This window comes from Cyanistes caeruleus, chromosome 8 (genome assembly GCF_971803275.1).
Source record: "Cyanistes caeruleus chromosome 8, bCyaCae1.hap1.1, whole genome shotgun sequence".
NCBI classification, from domain to species: domain Eukaryota; kingdom Metazoa; phylum Chordata; class Aves; order Passeriformes; family Paridae; genus Cyanistes; species Cyanistes caeruleus.
This window is the reverse complement of record NC_141708.1, coordinates 25,048,657-25,069,898: the sequence shown is the minus strand read 5'-3', so window position 1 is coordinate 25,069,898 and position 21,242 is coordinate 25,048,657. Positions and strand designations below refer to the sequence as shown.

At 37.7% G+C, this 21,242-nt stretch overlaps 1 protein-coding gene across 6 annotated transcripts in view; it reads left to right on the top strand.

The window, feature by feature from the left end:
• Positions 1-15,038: 15,038 nt before the first annotated feature.
• Positions 15,039-21,242, top strand: part of RASGEF1A (RasGEF domain family member 1A) — a 155,217-nt gene continuing 149,013 nt past the window's right edge. Inside the window, exon 1 of one of the 6 annotated variants that reach the window (XM_086901146.1) lies at positions 15,039-15,618. The gene's annotated coding sequence lies outside the window, so the exon portion shown is untranslated. The remainder of the gene's footprint in view (positions 15,619-21,242) is intronic. The other 5 variants (XM_086901145.1, XM_086901152.1, XM_086901151.1 and 2 more) reach the window with 5 other exon arrangements.

Sequence of the window (21,242 nt, the reverse complement as noted above, 5' to 3'; positions counted from 1 at the left end):
TTTGGGCATGTCTTAGTCCACTTTTGATGCACCACTTCCCTCTTTCCTTTAGCACACGAAACCTTTCCACATTTAAGAATTTTTCTTTTCTTTAAGTTGAATACCTTGAAATTACCCATTCCCAAGTTCAATCACCTTCTCCTTTATGCTTTCACCCTGCTGTTCTTATGCTTTAAAGAAATTTGGCCACCAGACAAATCAGACTACTGAGGCTAAGAAGTGAAAAGAATATTAATTTGGCAGAAAATACCATCCTGTAAATATAGTTGTCACTTGATAAAAATCATCTGGGGAAAAAAAAAAAGCTGAAAACACCTTATTTTTTTTATAACAATACAAAGATTAATCCAAAGGATGATACCTACTGCAATTTATGAATTAGTATTATGTCAATCTACAGTCAGGAATTACTTTTGAAGAATACAATTTTTATTAATTATCTTTTCAAAAATACTGTACATGTACTAATTATTAATTACTATGCATTACTATGCTATATTAAAATGACAACACAATCTCTTCAAAATGAAGGTCAAATTCAGTTTCTTGCCTACTACTAAAATTATATTTTGCTTCACATACAGAGCTGTAAGAAAAAATCCTAAATTATGTGTTCCCATTAGCTGCAGATGCTGATAGATTAGCACCATCAAAACAAGAAATAAAGATGTCAGTGTTGCTAGACAACCACTTCTCTTTTTAACCCTACCAATGACGCAAGCTGTAAGAGCAGAGAGAAAAATTTGCTGTCATGCTTTAGGAGCCTCTGCAGTTATATTTATGGTGAGACTATTTCTTCTACTTTTTTAAAATATAAAAACAAATACTCGTGGTCAGCTTAAGTGACACCTCAGATTTGGCACACTTACCAATAAAAGCATTATAAGTAAGGTTTCTGTGCTGCAACAAATTTGTTATGGTATTAAATTGATGCAATACCAGTTAAAAAGTACGGGGCTTAAAAGTCAATTTAAATCTATTTTTATTAAAACATATGGATGGGACTTGAAAACATGTATTCTACCTGTGCTATTTCTGATTATCTAGCTGATAGTAAACTACTGATTTTGCTAGAAGCCTCTCTTAGTAGATAAGAAAGCATGATGGATTCATAGGTAAACAGAAATCCTGATGCTCCCCTAGGTCATCATATCTATTCCTAATAAAAAACCCTTTAATGGAGAAAGCAAATATTCAAGAGCCAAGGAATGTTAAAATTCCATTCTAATAATTCTTTTAACTCATCCCTGCTTGGACAAAATTGCTACTGGTGATCATTTAAACATATGTTGAGTAAACAGAGGGTCAGCCTTAGAGAGAATGTTATGTGTGATATATTACCACAGAAGATTTAAGTGCAGGTATTTTTGGTCTGTAGTTTAGCTTTTTATACATCACTAAATATTGTCAAGAATTTTTCTTTTTGCTCCTTTTTGTCTCTATCAGCAGAGACATGTCCCAAAAAGGTGTCCTAGATCACAAAACTTGTTTCCCTACTCCTCTTCCAGATTTCCATTGATCAATAACCATAGGTATTGAAAAAAAATGCACAAACACTCCTTCTCTCCCACATGGACACACAATAAAAATAATTATTTAGGTAACTCAAATGCTAATGTGGCCCAAACAAAGTTCTAAAAACAGAATGAGCAATGCGTTCAAAATCAAGTGATGCAGCAAATGTGTTACCAAGCTTGAAATTCTGTATTTCAGGCATTTGTGATGGGAACAGATGTTTGCCACCTTCGAGTAAATGTGAGGGCAGAGAGAATTGCCAAAAATTGGCAATTTAAGTGATGATAGGGAAATACTATTCAAATCCCCCGTTACTATTGCTGGTTGGAACAATCCAGTTAGGAGGAGGCACAAAAAGATGATGAGCTCCGTTTCAGAGGAGATTCTGGTGCCTCAGATGAGCCCAGCACCCAGCCATGCTCAGGTAAATTACACAGAACCCACAGTTTGCCTTTTTCAGCTGCATCACAGAGAGACCCAGAGCAGTACTAAAAAAATGGAAGAAGTTCCATTGGTTTCCTCACACCCCAGCATTTGGTGTCAGTGCAGTGCACATTCCAGAGTTTCCAAAAGGGAAGATGAAATGCAGTGCTATGTGGAGCCTATGAAAAACTTTAAACTCTGTGCTTGTGTTTTGTCTTGCACATATTTTTTTCCCAGTTTCATTTTTGCATTGAGATTGGGTTAATTTGGTGCAGGCCAAATTGTTCAAGCAAGATTTTATCATCTTGCTGCTCATCCATCTCATGAAAATACTGAACATTTACCTCTCCTGCTGCAGTATGTGAAATGACCTCAATAAACACTTTAGAAAAACAGATAAAAGTACATTTTCGTCTTGAAACTGGCCAAGAAAAATCAATTCTGCATAGATCATGTTTATTAGACACAGGGAAACTGATAGCCTGTGGGTTTAATCTATGAAATTATACACACTCAAACATTCATCTCAGACAGTGAAGCAACCCAGCCAGGGTTCACAGTGAGATTTTAAAGTTCTGTGTTCATATCTTCTTCCATAATATCAATGAAAAAAAAAGTTTTCAAATTATAATCCAAAAACCTATCAGTTTTATTGCAGTTTCCAGCCCATATTCCAGAGCTGTGGAAGCCTTTTCACAAGATCAGCTAGCTGGGTTTCACCTTCTTTTCTGAAGAGCTACATGTTCAGTACTAATGAGTATAAAAAGATTCAAAAATTTCATCCAGCTGAGACAGGCATACTAAAAAAAGAGGTAAGCAGAATTTTCTAATAAAATAGTTCATCTATTGAATTACCAGGGTTATTTTTCCTTGTGGAAATAGAAGTGAAGTTTTTATTTCTCAGCACATAATTCTGAGATGCCTGTTCTCCACCTATATTTTGGTTCAGTCAGGTCACTGCAAGCATTGCCAACATCTTTAATAAAAGAAGGTTGTCACCTTTCATGTTTAAACTGATGTAATAGTGATAGCTAATAAGGGTCATTTATTCAACTGCATGACTGGAAAAATGAACATTATGGCCTGTAGAAGGCTTAATCTCCTAAACATCAGATACAATTTTCTCACATATAAATTGTCCTTTCAGTTTCAAGAAAAGATTTAGATGCTGATTACTTACCTCAATATTTTTCTTAAATCACAAAGCAAAAATCATTACAGAACACAAATTCCCAAATAACTAGAAGATTTAATGCAGTTTACATATATATATATACATATATATATATATCTTTTTTTAACATAATGTGTTCATAAAACAGATTTTGAAATAAAATGAAATTGATAAATAAGCAAACCAAAACTATATGTTATTTGCTGATATTATTAAAAATAAATCAAGTATTCAGGTATTTGAAAAGAAACAGACACCAAAAGAGAAATAATGTAATGGGGATTCTTGAAACCTCTGATTCAAACAGGGAAAGAATATTGAAACAGAAAAAAAATAAATTACAAAAACCTCCCAGCCAAACTTGCTAATCAGTTAATTGAGAAATACTCACAGAGGAAACAAATTATTCCTTCTAATCAAACATCATTTGCAGAAGAAATGAAATCACATTTAACTGAAAAATGGCACAAAACCTGGTGAACAAAAAGATAAATTTGAGATAATTGAAAAGATAACTGCAAAGTCAGAGAACAGAACACGGATTTGAGGTCTAATCAGTTCCTTGGATGTTTTGAAGCATGGAAGAGTTAGTTCAACAAATTAACATGCTAAGGGGGGCACACGGAGACTAAGATTGGTAAATTTTATATCAATGTATTTTAAAGTTTCACATATTTTAAATTCATGCACGTCCTATTTGGAAGAATAGGAATTTTTATTGCACAGGAAAATATAACCATACTCCCCCTTTTTTTTAGAAAGCCTGTGTCTTTGAAGTCTCAAATGCTGATATTGTAAAATAAATATTAATGACATGTTTCATTTACAAAACAAATTTTCTTTTAAGTAAAGAGATAAAAACTTTCATTGTATGCTGAAGAAATATTAGCTAGTTGGGGAATAAAAAAAATAACAATGATCAAAAAACCAACCAAACAAACAAAACCGCAAAAGAAAGAAAAAGGACTCAACCAACACCTCAAACCCAGTTTGTTTGGGCTTTTTGAGAAGGCCTTGAATCAAAGAACCTCTCCTGATTTATACTTTCTAACTTCAAAGCCTCTCCTAATATACACTTTCTACCCAGAACCTGTGAAATAATTTTTAATGCAGATGGACTGAATCTGGAATTCAATGTAACAAAGTATCAAAGAAAAGCAATGAAAAGGAAAAGCAATAAAACTTCCAAAAGCCTACACTGAAAGAGATTACCCAAGCAAGATGATTAATTAACTCCTTTTATTAAGTAAATTTACTTAATAAAAGTAAACTCTTCACAGCTACCTCTGTCCTGTTCCCATGGGCTGCTGATTCCTGTGCACAGAACGAGCCCAAACAGGACACAGATATTTTTGGTGGCAGAATTAAATAAACAAATTAGTAAAGGTTTCTGAGCAGCCACGTGCTTTGTCTGTGGCTAATAAGAGGTGGTTTGGGTCAAGTGGTTCCCTGGGTGTAGCTCTTCCTATACATCTGTTCTCCTGAGCATCTGCTGTCCATTCCCTGCAAATAAAAGGCCTACTGACAACTGATCTTATCTTGGATATCTTGGATAGCAGTATCTTTTCAACCATAAACCAGTCAGATTAATAACTATTATTTCTGAGCTATGTGCAAAATTATCAATATTACAAATCTAGCTCATGGAGCTGTTGGAGGAAGTCCAGGTGAGGCCACAAAGGTGGTCAGAGGCTGGAGCACCTCTCCTGTGAATTCAGGCTGACAGATTTGGGTTGGTCAGCATGGAGAAATAGAGGCTCCAAGGAGACCTTATTACAGCCTTCCAGTACTTAAGAGTTTATTATTAAGCTTGTTATTATCACTTACATTTGTAACATTGCATTAATTGGAGAAAAAGAGGGAGAGGGACTTTTTATGTGTGCAGATGGTGATGGGGCAAGGGGGAATGGTTTAAAACTGAAAGATGAGGGGTTTAGATTAGAAGTAAGGAAAAAATTCTTTATTCATATGGTGATGGGGCACTGATGAGGCCCCAGCCCTGGAAGGGCTCAATTCCAGGCTGGGTGGGAGTCTGAGAGTAACCTGACCCAGTGGAAGGTGTCCCTGCCCATGGCTGGGGGGCTTTAAGTCAATAATAACTTTAAGGTCCCTTCCAACCCAAAGCATTCTATGATTCTACCATTCTATGGTCTGGAAAGAGCTCCAGGCTGGCCAGACAGAAGGACTCCTCAAGCAGTTCCCAAAGCTGGATGGAAGTCCAAAGTTACTCAGTTTTAGTTATTGCTTCTTCCTAACCAGGACAGTGTGAGGAAATGGGAAATACACGCCTCCACTGCAGGAGGATTGGATTAAGAATAGCTCCACATAACACTAATATTATGATTATTTTTCCACTACTTGAACTCTTTTGGAAAGAAAATCTGTTGTTGCAGAAATAGCAGACAGATGTTTGGGTTAAACTCCTAAGACACCGAGGTTCATATAAGTTATCGCATTTAATTTTTACCCTTTATTTTTTTGATCTTTGTTTGCATGATCACTTCAGTGAATGAAGGGCAAGGACAAGACAGAATTCAAACTGCTGGATGCCATACATGAGAAAAGTTAATAATTGCTTTGCTCAGTTTTAACTGCTATATCAATACCAATGAAAAGATGCATTTAAAAAATTATATCAAAAACATCCTAAGCATGGATGTTCAGATTTCAAGTTCTGCTGATATCAAAATTACCACATGATCTGAGAAAACTCTTCAGGTTTCTCTTTTTAGGAAAATTACCCAGATTATTTATTTTTATTTATATTAAATTACTTTTATTTTATACTTATTTTTAAACTTTAAAATCTTATCAGTTTTTAAAACACTGATTCTGACCACTTCTGCATTGAAAAAAAAAATAGATGCAAACTTACTCAGCAGTCAGGGGAAAATATTTCTCTCTAGCACTCAAATGTGCATGACAGGAATAAAGTTGCCCTTCAATATCTCTCACCATTCAATTAGGTGACTAAAAGAAACAGCCATGGTTTGTCTAACAGATGTACAGGTCTGGTCTTCATGAGGTTGGGAAGACTCACACTACTGTGTCCCCTAGTTCAAATTTGTGAAAATTAAAAATGACATCCAAATGTCATAATTGGGCAAAGCTAAGGAACAGCACACTCAGAGCTGTCACCATTAATCCAGCTGTAACCCTCTTTACACCTCTCTTCATTTCTGCCATTATATAGAATTATATTCCTGATACTACAAACCATTTCTGACCAATATATGTAACAGTTGGGCATGAGACCTTCAACAAGTGAAATTCACAATTCACGGTAAAAATAGATGTTTCATGCCTGGTTTAGAGTTAATTGCATAAACTCTTACCAATTTTTGCTGTTGTTCTTATATTTAATAGGGTCACTGACTATAATAGAACATTTTAGAGGAAAAAATATTAGACAGAAAAAAGTTTTCTTCCAAATTCTCCATTATGAGGTTCTTTTTTGACTTTACCAAATTCCAATCAGCTTGACTGTGATTTCCAGGCTGAGCATTTTTTGATACAGAACTAGATTTGTGTGTGTTCATACTTGTCCATATGTAAGGGGGGAAAAAGGAAAAACACAGTTTTCCTTTTTACAAAGTAATATTATAACTTTGAACTAGTCTAGCAGACCCATCTGAGTTTTTGCTTTGATTAACAACTCCATAAACATGAACCTTCTGTGAACTTTACAGCTTTTCAGTTAACACAGCTCAGCTTAGGTTTGCAAGTGAACTTCCCTGAAAAAGTGGTTTTTTTCCTATTTTTTAGTTTCAGATAGGATTTACTACATAAATAAAACCTAGAAGAAAGTGAACTATTCTAATTAGATAATTCATTAATCCATTTAGATTGTTCTTGAAAGGTATTTTAGGAGCACATGTAAGGAAGTTTTCTCCTTACATACAAGTTTATTCAAGCTTAGAAACAAACTGGTGAATTTGCAGTGAATAAAATATGAAATTATTTTGACATAAGTATCAACACAGAAAAATTATGTAAAATATTACAAATATAATGTGATTTGTAAAAATATTAAGAATTAGACAGCATTTCTGCTCATAAAACCACAGTAGGGATAATCCAGAGTCAATTTATATAATAGGCCCTTAGGGAATGATTGTACAGAGGTGTTTCTGGAGGAAAATTGAGACAGCTTTACATATCATCAGAATAGAGTGTAAGCACCTAGATATCTCTGTATTGTTGCTAGAGACACGAAAAGAACCAAGATTTGTGTTGGAGAAGAATAATTTTCCAGGTGGAAAAGAAATGAAAGAGAGAGGAAGAGAGAGGGAAAAGAATCAACAATGATAATCCATATATTTATTGATTTTGAAACTAAGAAAATGTCAAACAAAACTAAACAAAAAATAAACTAAAAAAACCTAAAAAAAAATAAAAAAGATAAACTAAAAAAACTAAATTTTTTGTTAGACTGGCTTAGGAAAAAAGCAGTTTTGGACTTGAAAATGTTATTAGGTGGAGTAACAGCAAGTTTGTTTGGAAAAAAGGAGAGACAAATACCATATATTTTTGTAAATTGCTATAGGAAAGATAATAATTTTTGAAAGTCGAGCTAGTAGAAGTCTGGCAATTATACAGAAACAAATATCAGTAGTCACACATTTGGAAGATGACCAGGAAAATTTAAATAAATCCATTGCCTTTTTTCCATACAAGACTGGTGAAACAGAAACTGAAGCATCTGTGTACTGAAATGGAACCACCCACACGGATATGGAAATAAAATTTAGGAAAGAAGCAGGAGGTTAACAGTCCTGGATGACCCCTGGCTCCAACTGGAACTAATATTGAAATTATAAATGCATAAACAAGGTTTGCAGATAACATTAAGTAACCTGCTCTGCAGGTTACTAGCTGCTCTTCTGGGTTGATCTTCTCTACCACAACTAGAGAAGAGAAAAAAATCATACTTAATTTCCTTAACAAAGGACATATTCAGAAATTGAGATTAAAATAGTCTGGTTTCAATAATATGTAATCTTGAGGGGAAAGCAGATGGATTTAGGAGTAAATCTGTAATTTGAAAGGGTGAATTGTTTCAAAACAGTATTTTATCCTAAAATCAAGAAGCCTTGTATCACTGTGACTTCAATACATCAATTCAGTAAGCTTGAAAAAAATCCACTCCTTTAATGAATGCATTAAACCAATTCTAAGATATCCCATACTCCAAGCAGATCTTTCTCAGTCCGGTGCTTCCTGTTCAAAAATCAGATTTTAAGCAGGTAAATCCAGAATCATCTGGCACTAAAAATTTTCCTGAAATTTTCCTTGCATTGAAAATGGTAACCCTGGAGCCTGATGCCATGGTGACTGGGCTGTGCTGTCACTATGATGCCTGATGTATCCAACAGGAGGGCAGGAAATCTCTAAAAGGCTGAGCCACTGGGAGGGATGGAGGAAGAAGCAGAAAGAGAAAGTCAACAGAAAATAAATGAAGGACAGACAAGAAAACCAATGTGAACTTTACTAAGATTTTAAAACAAAGTCACAGATAAGCTTCTTTATCATTACAAAGGATCAGTTTACTCAGAAATAACAGCAAGCTCTAAACCACTCTTAGCGTTGTAAAAATAGAATATCTCTTTCCACTGGCTGCCCTATTTCTGGATTATTTTTTTTTTTTTAAACCAAACCAAATTGTTCTGTATTGCTGTGACCTGAGAGGCCAGACTTCAGTCAAATCAGGCATCCCTGTGTGACTGCTCGAACTCTCCTCAAGTCTCATGCAATTAAAAGCATCAATACTGACACACATTAATGACAAAAAGTTAATGCAAGGGCTAATTGAGACCATCTCCCTCACAGGCCATTTCACAACTTTAATAGCATGGAAAGCAGCCATTAATATGTAATTAAATTTCCAGGATGCATGGGCTATCAAAATCAGGTAGCTGGAACCCTACCTTCGCACCTTTTAACCTCTCATTACCTCTCAAGCCCAAAATAGCCGCTGTGCTTGGCATTTCTGTGTTAATACCTTCCCCTGCAACAGCAAACTGGCACCAAGGACCAATTCTGCAGCAACAAAAGCCAGCTCAGTGAAGCAAGCTGCATTTTCTAGGCTTTACTAGTCAGGGAGACACCAAACAGCACATTGCTAACTACCCTTTCAGGGATAAAGGTATGTAAATGTTTTGCTCACAGCAGATACCAACCACTCAGAATTTCTGGGCTTTGAACAACTTATTCTGGTATATAATTATATTCCTCTGACCAAAATAAACTGATTTCATTAACAAGGCAAAACACCGAAATTTTAATTCAAATTGTTTAATTTAATTCAATGAAATTTAATTCTGTACCTTTTCCCACATTGCATGGGTTGAAAATGATCCAAAGTGAAAATTGCTGCTGTGGGATTGAGAGAGATTCTCTCCCAGTGTTTTAGGGAGAACACAAAGGTTTTGAGAAACAGGTCCTGGTGTGCATCACCGTTACATAAAAAGGAAATCAGAGGTACATTTTCCCATTTGGGGCACACAGTTTGAGCTACCTCAAGTTTCTGGAACAGTCAGCACTACCCAAATATTGGTCTGAGTATTCGTCAGTAGGAGTGCACGCGCCACAGGGCACTTCTAATGCTTTTGAATAAACAGCAGACAATCACTCATGCCAGCCTCTGATAAGAGCAAAGCCAAAGTGTACTGCTGAGAAAAGGCATCCAATTTATCCCTGAACGCACATAAATACCCCTTATTGGACTATCTGTTCCCCTGACAGCAGACTCCTTGGGCTTTTGGGCTTATTTTAAACTTAAAATTTATTTGGGTTCTGTGGCAATCTGAAATGAAACCTTTTAGTACTCTGAAATAACAATTGACATGGCAGACTTGCCAACTCCTCTGAGTCAGGGGTGGACCCTTTGTCATTTAATTTAAGGTATAAATTTAAAGTTGGTTTCCAGGAAGAGTCTTAACTCCAAATACTGGCTGCATCTGAACCCATCATTCAGCTGAGGCAAATTATCATTCATCTGAATGAACTATTTAAACTATTTACCAAACTGCACACATTTCTGGTGAGAAAGGAGTAGGAAAGAAGTGTTAGCCCAGCATTTAATGCTTTATTAATGCTAATTAACTGTTAATTTTTCAGCGTGAAAATATTTGTTAAAGAATTTTCAGCCTTAGAGATTTGCATCTTTCTTAGTTCCAGGTAAATGTTGAGAGTTTTGATTTTATAACCACATATTAATTAATCTTATAGAAACACCAATGCCCAAATATATTTTGTCCCAATTTAACAGAGAAAGAAAAAATAAAACTGAGGCTCAACTCCTTAAAAATGACAGAACTAAAGGGATCCTTTTTTTCAGGAAAGTTTCAGACCCCAAAATACCATTTCACAATGGAAACTGCAATTGAAATAAGCCACGGTATTAAAAACACTTTATAAAATCTGTTTCCAAGGGCTCAGCATCCTTGTGAAATCAGGTAGTGCACATTACATGTCAAGGCTATTGCTTTAGAAACCTGAGATCATCTCCTTGATGTGCAGGAATACTGAGTCACCGGTACAGCACCGGAGAATTGAGTTCACTTGAATTCTCTGTAGGAAGGAGCATCCCTCTGTCTTCTGAAGTGTCCTCTCATGTGAGAACAGAGTGAGAGGCAAATGTTTTCAGAGATGGGTTGCCCACCTCATAAGCTGAGATGTGGGCAGACACAACAATTGCTTAAAAATCTGCTGCAGGAACAGAAAGGAATGAATCAGCTCCCCTTAGCCATGATGAGGACAGAGAAAATCAATGAACTCTGTCAGGACTGTTCTGATGAGACCTTGCCTTAGACATCAGGCAAAGAGAACAACCTACCCCAAGCTTCTTAATAACAAAAATACTAAACTACTGCAACAAGGTGATGACAGCAACTGAGAAATCCACGGCATTGGAGCATTCAGAGAGTGGAGGCAAAACCCAAAAAAATGTAGGCTGAGCTGCATTGTGGAATACGAATGAAATCAGTCCAATTCAGTGTCTTTTTTCTAAATTGTGATTTTAAAAAAATCTCCATCTTTTCACAAAATGGAATTGGGAAAAAAAAAATGACAATTTTCAGCTTTTCCACCAGCTTCAGCAATTACAAAATATTCTCCCCGGTTAATATTACAATTTATTTATCTACAGAGAAAAAGTTCTTTTTTCTTTTTTTCTTTTTTCTTTTTTCTTTTTTCTTTTTTCTTTTTTCTTTTTTCTTTTTTCTTTTTTCTTTTTTCTTTTTTCTTTTTTCTTTTTTCTTTTTTTCTTTTTTCTTTTTTCTTTTTTTCTTTTTTCTTTTTTTTTAACATGGTCTTGTGTTCTGTCTCCATGTGGGTTTTCACATTTCAGAAGTAAACAGAAAAATACCTACACACAGCTAATGGCAGCTGTGTGTAGCCACCTTTTCAGCCAAAGCAATCATTAATACCATTTATTTAATTGGTTTTGAAAACATCATTTTTCATATTTATAGACATCTGGACATAATTGCCATTCAAAAAACCCACTGGTATTACAGTGAGTTCAGATTCCTGAACATAAATACATTTTTACCATCAAATGTAATATTTTGGGCTGCAAACCAAAGAAAGAAAAGATACAACTTTTGTAGTGGTTTTGCATTCTGGAATTGAACTTTTTAAGTTGATGATTTCTGTAGATAGCAGTTCACCACTGGAGTGGATTCGCACTTAACAGTCAAGGCTAAAGTTTCTCTCAAATCTATTTTACTTTCCAGAACTCTAATTTCATTACTTTAATTCTCTTTTGAGAGAGAAGTTATAGCAGGTCTAATGCTTGGAATTTGTTACTGGAGTTTAAAATAACAAAATTTTCAGCATCTAAATTGAAGTGCAAAATTTTTAGTTGAGTGTGGAGTCTTAACAGTGACTAAACACAGAAGCATGTGTCTGTAAAAGAAAAAGACAAAATAATAATGAAAAACTCCTTGTTCTCTCTTTATTTGTAACAAAATACAAGGAGGTGTGAGGAGATGAAATTTAGCATGAGGAATTGGATATGGGAGGGTAAGAAATAAGTACATGGGTTACATTGCTTCAGAAGAACTCAGGAAAATCACTGCTTTCCAGAGATTTTGGTCATTTCTTGGAAGTGCCCAGCCACTCAACAGATAAAGCTGATCAGTCTAAAGTGATTCTGCAATGATGTGATTTTCACAGAATCACACAATTAACTAGGTTGGAAGAGATATTTGAGATCATCAAGTCCATTTTGTTGCACTCAATGATAAGTCAAGGAAAAGGACCAGCTCTGACCTCATTCCATTTATATATTCAGTGGCTATTTAACATGTAGGAAAAAATAATAGTAACCACATTCTAAGTAAAAATACTTTTATTTTTTTTTATTTTTTTTTTTCTGGATGCCCTCTGGTGTTGTGTTTGTCTGAGATGGTTTGGAATACTGCAGTGGTAGAGATGTCACAGCTTCCTCAGGCAGCCTGGGCTCCGTGGCAGCTACAGGCAAGTGCAGTTGCACGACAAGTTTTTGTATGCAACACTGCCAACTTCTGACTTATTCAATTTGATTCTTGACCTGCTCATTATCTCTGCAGAAAAGACTCACAATTATTTTGGCAATTAGTAACCTAAGGACTACTCTGGCATATGCAAATCTCCACTATCTAATCTGAAGAAGGTTGTCAATCAATCTCTCCAGAAAATAATGCTCCTGTCATCAGCTAGCGTGTCTAAATAAATAGACATATGAGAGAGTTTTACTCATGCAGCTTTTGTAATATGTAACTTTACAAGTTTAATTGGAATTGGAATTTATTCCATATTTACTCTGACAAAACCAGTCATTGACAAAGCAATAGCAGCAATCCTCCCAGCCAAACTGGATCTATTCTTCCCCAACCTCTTGCATTGGGTCAAATTTCAATGGAGAATGGAATTTGCAAAGAACTAATAAAGTATCCCCTTAGGAATTTAAAGGACAAGGCTATAGAAAGATAGATTTCAAGGGAGTCCTTCCTATTTTTGAAATGCTTTCATGATCACTTTTATAATACTGGTAATGTCTTATTGATATGATCATGAGTGGGTGATGCAGTGACTTTTCTATCAATGTGAAAAAAATGGTACTAAAGAATGAGCTACCAAGTCTGTGGTTCTCTGAATGTGCAAGAATGTCAGTCACAGCCACTTCAATTATTCTACTCACTCCTATCCTGCCATGGAGGACACCCAGCTTCAGCCACTGCCTCTGTCACCCCAGAGAAATGTGTTTAAGTGTTTGCTTATATCCTCAGCCATTGATAACTGTCCCTGCCCATTCTCTCTCCACTGAATATTTCCAGTGGTGCAGGATCTTAAGGGAAAATTTCAGTACCAGAGTGGCAGAAGCACAGTCTTTGTTACAGTAGGTGTCCTCCATGGCACAAAATCTTTTTTTTCTCCTACCCAACCATTTTCCACTTGAGGTCTGTTACACCTTGAATACACTCACAATTCTGGTGGACTTCTGAGACCTGAATTAACCCTGGATAAACATCTTGAACACAGCTGATTATCCATAATGATGCACTTTTCCATGGCCACTACCCAGCAGCACCAATGATTATTTCTCCTGATGAAGTTAGGTCTGCAGAGAGCTCAGATTAAACACTCTTGTGGATATAGTTCATGCTATTCACTCACAGGCTGAAGGAGAAATCTCTTTACACAGGTGTTTATTATTCATGCCACCATACAGAGTTAGATGTGGAAATTAATGGGGTTTAGAGAAAGTTGTCATGTTGGTTCAAATTTTCAGGGGAAAAAAACAACCCAAAGTGTGACTCTGCCTGCAATCAGCCTAAGGAAACATTTCCTAAGCCCTTGGATATGGGTTGCTGTTCTGCCTCATTATGAATTAGAGTCCAGTAAATCCCTACTACGTTCAGCACAGCCAGAATTTTATATATAATTAAATCAAATGTAAAAAATAAACCTGAAGAGCTCATATCTCATTCTTACAGGACCATCCTTATCCAATAAGACCAGAATAAAAAAAAAACCCAATCATTTTGTACTCTGCAGAGGGAAACACAGGCAGAACACCTAATGGACATTTAACTGGAGCAGTCATTTGGCCTATCCTACATTCAGTTTTCTAAGCAAGAATATACACCTGTCTTAGCTCTTTCACCTTTTGCTGCAATTACTTTCCTAGTTTTCTTGGGGAATTTTGAGCAAATCAGGATTAGGATCATCCACAGACAGTCATATTTCAGGAATATAAAATATGAAACACCACGACCCCTTTTAGATACGGATAAATTTGACAAATATTCAGAGCACCTAAGCATAGCTTGACATAGAGGTAGTAATGCAAATATTTTTAATAAAGACCATTCAAAAGCTCACAAAAGGCTTACAGATTTAGCAAACTAGTTAGCCAACAGTGAGAACCTAAACATTTCTTCCACTTTCCTAGTGACACTAAAGTATTTACAGCCCTCAACAGCTTCTGTGAAGCTGTTCTCTATTAGCTTCCTAAGAAAATATTTATATAAACAAACTTATGGATACAAGGGGTGTGAGTGTAATGAAATTATCAAACCATACTTTGGAGACTTAGTTAGAAACTAGCAGTGTTTGCCCAGAGAAATCTTTTCCATGTAGTGCAAGTAACCCACTCTAACAGCTTCCTTTTCCCTCTTGAAAATTATTTTGGGAATCCCCAGGAAGGGTTCTGTGTCCAGCACCGATTTCTGATCTGCAGAGACACATCCTTATATGATAAACCAGAGACCCAGAAATTAACCCAACCTTGCTCTTTTAGGAGTAACCAAGAAATGTTTCTCTCCCAACTTCAATTTCGTGGCTCTAAACATATTTTCCTGTTTTCTTTTTCCTGTTTTCCTGTTTTCTTCCCCTCCGATGGCAGGATTACCGCCCGTGCCCCGGGTTTCCCACTCCCAGATAACCAGCCTATAAAATTGCTGCAGGGAGCCGGGTGCTGCTTTTCACACAGCCACACACAGACTTCCCTCACTGAGCGTACTCTGCCTGCAGCATCCGCGCCAGCCTCCCAAGGAGAGATGCGATCATGTAATCGCCCAAATGCCGACAAGTTCCTCCGAGCACAGACTACAGGGAAGACGGGAGCAGGGATGCTCTAAAATCGGAGAGCGCATCACCACATATTAAAAAGTAACTTCGGGGCAGCGCCTTGCGAGGAGGCTGGAGGGCAGGCGGGGCAGGGGAGCCCGCAGCCACATGGTATATTCCTGCCTCTGCCGCTCTCCTCTGCCTCTCTGGGTCCTTCTCTCCGGCTGTGCCTGCCAGCTCCCGCGGCCTCCCCCTCTGGCGCAGGCCGCAGCATGGGCCGCGCTCGCTGCCCGGGCCGGCGGCCGCTGTCACCGCGCGGGCAGCCTCAGCCGGCCCCGCCAGCCAGCCCAGCCCGCCGTTTAGGATGACTCACTGCAATCTGCCATTCATTTCTCTCTTTCTCGTAGTGGACGGAGAACAACCAAAAAGCTACACTGGACTAGAGCAAGGTAAGAGATTTAAGTGTCTTTTTTTTTTTTTTTTTTTTTTTTTCACCCCACAGCCGCCCAAGGCTTGCAGGGCGCCAGGCTGTGTGCGAAAGCTGGCACTGGCACCGAACTCGTGGGTGTCTCAACAGCTGTCATTACATGCCATCAGTGGGTCTTTCTGGTGTTAACCCCGTGTGTACCACCCGGCTGCCCCCGGGGGCAGACACGGCGGGTCAAAATAGAACCTAGTGGCCGCATTTTCTCCCCTTAATGCAACTTTTGCGGCTGCACTGCCACCTGCTCCCGTGGATGCAAGAAGCTTCTCAATACTGCCGAATGATGAGGCTTTTGTGTGGTGCTGCTGGGAATGGAGCGTAGCAGGCGTCTGTCATGGACTCCGTGTGGATTCATTCCCACAGCACTTGTTTCAACACTTTCATGAGTTGAAATTCCACAGTCCGCAGAAACGCTTCCCTGTCGTTCCCCCTCTCTCCGAGGGGTTCTCCTATAGATGCTATCCCTTCTCGGGCTTTTCAAAAGTACTGCTCGCTGAAATCAGCAGAACAAGTCTGCTGAAGCAGTGCTGCACTACATATTCTGTCTGCATTCCTCTCTGCTTTTTTCTGCTGTGAATCAAAAATTCAGCGTTGGAGGAGGGTTTTTGCAAGGACAGTAAATGTCTCTGGCACAGCAATTTAAAGTAAAGGGAGAAGCTGCTTCTCCCCGTTCTGAAATCCTGGCAAAATATTCTCTTGTTTTCCGAGGAGGTACAGCATTTCTAGCAGAGTTATCTAAGCAGGTTTCTGCTGGGGCTGATTGACAGTTTCTAGTTGTGATTTTAATGGAAATCTTTCGCTGAATGTCTACAGCTTCATTTCTGTCAATCCAATGCTTTTTAGCAAATGGCTTTCTTTGGAGGGCGACACCTTTAAAATTAACCCAGGGTCACATTTTTCTGGACCTACAAACAGAGTGTCAGACCAGCTGGTGCACATTGCAGAATCCCACAGTCTTACCTTTGGATTTTAATGGTGTAACTGCAGTGGAAGACATTTGGTTTGGTTTACAGGTTTTCTGTACTGTGGAAAGTGTCACAATTGTAACTGAATTTATCTGTGTTTCCCACATATTGGTTTTTTTTGTGTTTCTCTGCAATATCCTCCACGTTCTATTTGTTCAGACTTTCTGTGAGCTGGCAATAGGTTTATTAAGGGTTGACTTTCAAACCCTTTTTTAAAAGCTGCCCTGACATTACTGCCATGAAAAGGACTCTGCTCAAGGAAGATGACAGGTCCCACACTGATCACACCCATGGAGATGACCAAACAGGTATCAGCAGCTAACAAAAAAACACCACTCAGCTTCCCAGTAGCCACCAAGACCCACAATCAGTTGACCCAGCATGGATATTGTTAGAATTAACTCAAACATGGCACAAATAAACACTCCCCTTAGCTACTACCCCTCCATGCACTCTTTAAAATAGATTAGGGGAAAAAGGGTTCTTCTTTCAGAGAAATTTCAGAAATTTAATACAGAGCTTCGGGAAGAGGTAGGACAACATCTTGATGTGACAGCATGGCTTCTACATCATTTCCCATCAGAATATGGCACAATTTTCCACTTGTAAAAGTTGAAGGCATTTACCAACATTATGCTTTAAGATTATTTCTAGTCATTTGGACACAGGCAGAGACTTTGATACTTTTTTTGAAATTTACTTATTTTTCTTAGCATACAGATATGGTGCTTGGTTGGTGCTTGGTTGGTGCCTGATGGTTGCCTGACTGAAAGGGTATCAGATTATTTCCAGGGAAAGTAATTCTAAAGTAGAATTCAAACAACAGATCATTGTGATTCTATTAACACTTGGTAGTATTAATGTAACTTATTTTTAAATTAGTACCTATTTATTGTACACCAGCTCTTAGTGACTTGCTAGGGAAGCACATGTCATAGTCTCTGGGGTCTGAGCAGCTATTTTTGAGCCTGTCTGGCTAATGCCTAGAATACAAAATTATCCTGTTCACAAGTTGGGCTTTTCTGTGTTATTTTCCATTCTTCTGAGAATATTATCAGTTCTCATCTGGGTGGCTCCTTTCAGGTGGAATCTTAGCCCATTTAAATGCAGGCAATTTACTGTGATAACAGTTTATTGTAACTTAGCAACAAGAGCTAAAAAAAATCAAGTCACAGCCATAACACATGCAAACCTTGTATTGTGCTGCCCTGTACTCAGCAAATTAAACCCTTGAGATAAATGACATTCTAGACCAGTCAGTTTAATATCATTAGCTGGGCTGGCCAGTTGCTCTAACTACAGAAGTCAAAGACTGCAGAAAGCAGCTGCAAAGTCAGCACATGTGCAAGGAGCAGTTTGTGAAGTAGAAACACATGCTTTAACTTGAGTCTTTTTTGTTGCAAGATGAATTATTAAGGAAACACATGGCATTTAGTATCACTGACAGAAAAATGGTCTGGCTGTGGTCCAGGTGGCAAGACTTGTATGAGTGGCATGGGGTTATCACTGGTCTTTCTGTGAAAGGCTTCATTCCTGGCATAATACTTTCACCAAAATAAACAAACACTTCCAATGCTATTTCTCTATGATCAGACTCTTGGGTCATTCACTGCTGGTGAGCTGGGATGACAGCACAAGGAAAATCAGCACAATGCAACCTACTGTTCTACCTATTTTACTCAAAATAGAGAATCCACTATCAATGAAACATGTCCAGGGACCAATAGGATGCAGAGCTGGTACCCTGGAACTGGGAGGAAAGACAGAGATATGCTCAACTCTGGCTCTCTGCTTGAGCTAGAAGACAAAACCAGCCACAAACCAGCTCAAAGTAGAGTCAGCTGCCCTAATGGGTGGCCAGGGATCCCCTCAGCTCCGAGTTTCACACCTTCTTGGCATTTCACCTCCAGAAACTGAATTCAGGAGAGGCAGGATTTTTGCTGTGGTTAATTAAATGGATTCAGTCTCACAACTGATTTCATTTAGAAAAGAAAAATATCCAGCTAAGTTCTTCTCAAAAAGTCAGCTTGAATAGAAGGTTCTTCAATTCTCTGGCAGTTCTGTATATTTCATTTGAACATAAAGGTCCACCCAAAGATGAAGAGCTCTAAACAAATCAACAAGGTTTTACACATCAGGAAAGAACAAACTCTTGGTAACAACCTCAAGAAAGGTATCAAATCCATCCCAACAACTTGATAAACCATAGTCTGTCTGCACAGAGGCCTGCAAAAATGGATTATGTTCCATCTCCTTTAAAACAAGCACACTTAGCCACTTTCATACTCTCTGTTAATGTCACTGTAGCTCCAGCAGCTGTAGATCTATTCCCTGCACCCTGAATAGTCAAGGTTACCTCCTCCCCACTGCATACTGGTGTGTTATAAGGTAAGCCAACTGCACCTACAAGTAACACTTTGAACAGCTCTATTAATCATAATGAAGATGGTATTTCCAGTTGAATTTATACAAGCCCTGTTTTTAGAATAAGGAACGCTTTGCGCAGTTTCCACTACCTTCTTGTAATTTGCTCCCATCAATTAAGATCAATTCTAATCTCAGTCTAAGATTGAGGATGTTTATAGGGGTTAAAGTAAGGCACATATGTGATGCAAAATAGACATCCAACCCTCATGATTAGGCATTACCTTTTGAGAACAGCATTTTTCTTTAGGTAAAGAGGTCTTATAAGACTTCGAATTATAAGAATTAGAAGATTGTAGAATATTCTGAATTGAAAGGGACCCATCAGGATCAGCAAGTCCAACTCCTGGCCCTGCACAGCACCATCCCCAAGAGTCACACCAAGGGCCTGAGAGTTGTTCAAACACTTCTTGAGCCCAGCCAGCCTTGGTGCTGTGACCACTGCCCTAGGGAGCCTCTTCCAGTGCCCAAACACCCTCTGGGTGAAACACTCTTTCAAACACTCTCTAAGTTAGTAATGAATGAACTTGGTTTATAAGAACTACTGCTTTCTTTACTTTCAGTTCTTGCATTTTTCAACAACCTTTAATACACTCTTTTAGCATTTTCAGTCCAATAGAATTTGAAACTTTGGCTACGTACATTGGTGAAGGGTACATCCAACTGAAAAAGTTAAGAGTAATGTAACAAATATGTAGTGTACTCAGTATATGTGTGGAAATAGTGTCATAATCCAATATAAATACAAGGCAATATGTCCAATTTCAATCACAACTGTGTTGGAACAGACTCTTCTTTAAAATAAAATCAGGAATTTTAGTTTTCTGATTAATAATTTTGTTAGGACTGATTATTTTTCCATTAAAATCTGTATTATTTCTGTATTTATTTAATCCAATGGTGTGTATTTTCTCTATAATAAAACACAGATGATGCAGATTCCAAGGCACCATTTTAGTTCTCTCTTCCTCAAACAAAATAAAAACAATATTGTGTTTATCACAAAGTAGCTTTTCCCATACTCGAGCTTTGTCAAATTATCTGGATTTGTGAAAACTGGTGTCTTTCAAAACTGAACCAACAGAAAAATACTTTTTTTCTTCTCTTTCACTTCATTAATGTGTGAAAAGTCTTTTCACTCAATATCAGCTTGCTTGTTTGTGTTGCTTTGATTGTAATTCAAATATCCAAAATTATGAGGAAGATAAGTATGCTTATTCTATTCTCTTTAGGTTTTGAGGCAATTTCATTACTGACTTGTTGGTTAGTTTAGGAATGCTCTGTTAAAGACAATCTGTGTGAATAACCTAACAACTCTCCAATGGGAAACACTTGTGAAAGCAAAGGGTACACTCTCTAGGACAGTTCTCCTGCATGACACTTCTGAAATGGATGTTAGACACAATCTGAGTTTTCAGTCATACTCAGCAATGTCTGTATGGCTTTTCCTTCCTATTTCTCCTCGTGTCTTTCCCAACACAGTGGTGTGCATTTGAGAAAAATGTTCTTATTCCTCAGGGCACCAGCAATGTTGGGTAACATTTAACGAAACATGCATCATCCAAGTGATCTGTAGGTTACTCAGAGAGCAATACCAGGATCCACATGCTGAAACAACCAGAGTAAAAGCCAGGTAAATTGTTGATTTATAAGGAAACTTGGAGCCACACGTGAAGCCATGTAGCAATGATTTTTTTGTGTTGTGGAGATACTGGAGGGTTTAAGGGACAAGATCAATGCATCAAGATGTACAAGAGCACAAAGTGTATGGTGGTAACAGAAAATGAGATACGTAACTCTCTGTTAGACTTCTTCCCAACTTTTGCAATGAGAAGACTCAAGTTTTTTCCTAAGTTGCAAACATTGCAGATTCTGTCATGAAACTCAAAAAGATAAAACACTCAAAAATCCCATGAAACTGCACGCTGTACACACATACATGTGCATGTGTGACACCAGAAAAGGTCCAGTTCCTAAAGAAGCTAAAAACCTCCCTCAAAATAGAAATACAACCACAGTTTTACAAATCACATTTGAGGCAAGGGTCTAGGAAAGTAATTAAATAGGTGTCTTCACATACACAGAAAAGAACATGGAATCTTTGAGCAGAGTAGCTTTTCTTCAGTTCCTAAACACCTACAAGCTCTGCCTTCCTCACAACTGCATCCTTACAACTTTACACTCACTACTGTGTCATGTC